This window comes from Salvia hispanica, unplaced genomic scaffold (genome assembly GCF_023119035.1).
Source record: "Salvia hispanica cultivar TCC Black 2014 unplaced genomic scaffold, UniMelb_Shisp_WGS_1.0 HiC_scaffold_449, whole genome shotgun sequence".
NCBI lineage: Eukaryota > Viridiplantae > Streptophyta > Magnoliopsida > Lamiales > Lamiaceae > Salvia > Salvia hispanica.
Genome location: NW_025952189.1, coordinates 48933 through 52192, shown reverse-complemented (window position 1 = coordinate 52192; position 3260 = coordinate 48933). Strand labels below are relative to the sequence as shown.

The 3260-nt window shown below is 39.1% G+C and overlaps 1 pseudogene; it reads right to left on the bottom strand.

Moving 5' to 3' along the window:
- Positions 1-388: 388 nt before the first annotated feature.
- LOC125199297 lies at positions 389-3019 on the bottom strand (annotated as a pseudogene).
- Positions 3020-3260: the final 241 nt, after the last annotated feature.

Below are 3260 nucleotides of genomic sequence, written 5' to 3'. Positions count from 1 at the left end.
ATTTTCTAACCCGTTGAACAATAAAAGAAATTAAGTTAATTCGGCTTATTCTTTCCCCTTAAACTAAGTTCAAAGCTTTAATTAAGCCCAAGCCGAAAATACCCTAAAATAAATACATAAATAAATTAAATTAGACCCTAAACTAAAAAACTAACGACATGCTTGAAAATGCAATTTAGTATAACATTGAAAAATGAAAATAACAAAACCATTAACAAAAATGAAAAGTCAATGTGAAAAAAGATACACTAGTATTGAAAACAAAATCAAGTTATAAATTTTCACAAGGAAAATAATTCTTTTATGCTACTCCTAATAGATTAAAATAGTTTATACTTGAACAGAACATATATACACATGATCTATCCATCATACCAGAGAAATGATATAAACGGAACTAATTCTGTCATATTCAGAAACAAATCTGAGTAACACAAATATCCTGAGAAAGTTAAAAGATTACTATGGAAAACAAAGCAAGGGGATTATAGAAACACAACTACATGAACATCAGAGTAGACGACATAGATATACATTTTTAAGCTTCAAATTTCTTACTACTTTTTCCATTACACATACCATTATTCCACTCATACTCCCGCTCAACCTGGTACCATATTGTCTTGCAGGAGCAAAACAGGAAAACCGACTCACTTGCCGCCTAAGGTGGGGAACTGCCCTGGATCTTCGATGGCTGGTGCCCTCACAGTGCTCGCCTCACTGCCTCCGCCATAACCACCTCTGGGACCACCACGCTCCACGGCCACGGCCACGACCGGGATTGTAGTACTTCTCACCGTCAGCAGGTTTCAGGAACTCATTGATGCTCACAGACTGGAAAAAAATCAATTATCAGAGCAATCTACCACTGCACTGTATTATCAAACAACTTTACTGTATATTAGTGTATCCATCAAACATGAGCCTCATATCATATCACAAATATCCTAAAACTGGGCCTTATTATTTTTAGGTGGTTATAAAAGAACAGCAGATTTTGAATTGGACACCATAATTCAATGCAGGTAGAACCATAATATAACTGCCGTAGAACTGTAGAAGCAAGAAAATGAACTTGCACAGTCCATCCAGTAGAAGATTTTGTATCGATGATTCGATGAACAATTGTTTTATATACACAACAAACCTTTTAGCTCTCTCTTCTTTCTCAGCTAACTCCTTTTTGTCCTTCTCAGAACCCTGCGCATGTGAATCGTTTGAAATAGAGTTAGTAAATCAGCGAAAATATCTGATACATTAGAACTATCTCATATCTCGAAAGCTTAGATCAGAAAAAGAAATAAACTTGATAAGAGTACACAGTATAGCTTCAATCTCTCAGAAGTGCAAGTCAATTACCAGTTTGATGAAAACATCATCAGCAGCTTTCTTGTTTGAAAGTTGTTGCATGGATTCAAACTCTTTAACATCAACCTTCCTGCTGTCAGTTTTGAGGGCCTGCAGAGCCTTTCGTTTCTCCTCCAGAATCTTCTCATATTCATCCAGTGTCATTTCCTATTATTTAGATGAAAGCTCTATATCAAATCAAGGTAAGCTTTAAATGAAACCAACGGTGATGTCAGAATACAATTAATGTGTGTTAAAGCATGTCTTGGTTAAAAATGGAGAACAAAAATTAAGGTAACCATAAGAATTCAATTCAATTCAATTACTATGGAGAAAAATAAATTATCCATTTACCTTATCCTCAGCTTCCTTCTCTTCAACTTGCTTCGGAAGCCTCCTTATCTCCATCAGCTGCAGCAGGAGCATTCTCACCAGAGGGCTTCTCAACATCCACAACTTTCTCACCTTCAGTAACAACACCCTCAGCCACACTACACAAAAATAAAAATAGTCATTAGAGAAACAAACATAATACAATATGACGACCGCATTAGTTAAGCACAATCTTAGAATGCAGCAGGAAATACTCACTTGGCCAGCTCATCAGTCTGAGTTCCCCAGTTTCCACGGCCAGCTCCTTCCCTCTTTGGCTCATATCTGGACAGAAATTCTAACTCAGCAAGCAGCAACTATCCAAACAAACATGCCAAAGATAATAAGCCAGCAGAGAAAGTAATGTACCCATAGCTAGTTCCACTACGGCGATCCAACTGTCTACGAGGGCGATCGCCTTCTCCCCCATCTCCGCGTTGAAACCACCTCTGCGGCCACCTCGAAAGACCCACGAGGCCCACCGTAACCACCACGCCTTTTCATAAGACTTTTTCAGCATCAGCATCCTCAGATGCAACTCTACCAGCAGAGACCTCCCTGTTTCCATACGAATTGTTGTTCTGGGGAGTCTCTGTACGACTCCACGCCACGATCACTGCTCCACCACGACCACCTCTTGCAGATTCAGCCTCTCTCACTACTCAAAGGTACAAAGTAAAAAGTGGGTGAATATATGGATAGTACAATGTGGTTAAGAGTTAGAACAAATGGATAACAGAATTTTGAAATACATAAAACTACAAATGGCAACAAATCATCTGTAAAACCAAGATATTTTTAAACTATTACAGCTAAAACCATAACTGTTAACAAATCATGAGGGATTCAAATCTTAACAGATTCCTAGGTTTCCAACACTACAACTCGAATTCAAAGTCCTGGAGCGGAGACAATACCAATTTAATTCAAAGCCACCAATTTCAATGAAAGACTGAAACTTTGATACAAAAACATATACGAACACAAACTGAAATAGTAATTCTGAAACTCATATTTCCAAATTAAACAACACTAAAAGGTCTTCATCCCAATTCAACGAATAAATTGGCAATAATAATACTAAAGAGAGAGCTCACCAGCCTGAGCCGGAGGGAGAGGCTTCGAGGAAGCTTCTGCCGGCGGCGGCGGCTGCTGCTTAGCCGAGGGAGCTCCGGCTTTCTTCGGGTCAATTTTTTGCTGGTGAGCAGCTAGGAGCAGTGATGGGTCCTCAGCATCATCATCCCCCAACAAGTCGAAAGGATTAGCCGTCGCCATTTGTTCCCGCAGCAGATAGCAAAGCTCTAGCCTTCAAATTGCAAAAAGCCCCTATTGACTCCGTTGAATCATTGTGAATAGAGGGGGGAGATCGTGAAAAGTGAAAACAAAGAAGAGGGATAGGGTTTGTTGAAACCCTAGTAGCAAGGGAGTAGTGAGAGAAAGGAGAATGTGTGTAATTCAATCTTCTAAGTGGTGGATTTATTTTATTGTTGTGTGTTTGTTCTATGGTATACAGAGCTCGTGTGCACTGCTAGATTTTTTGT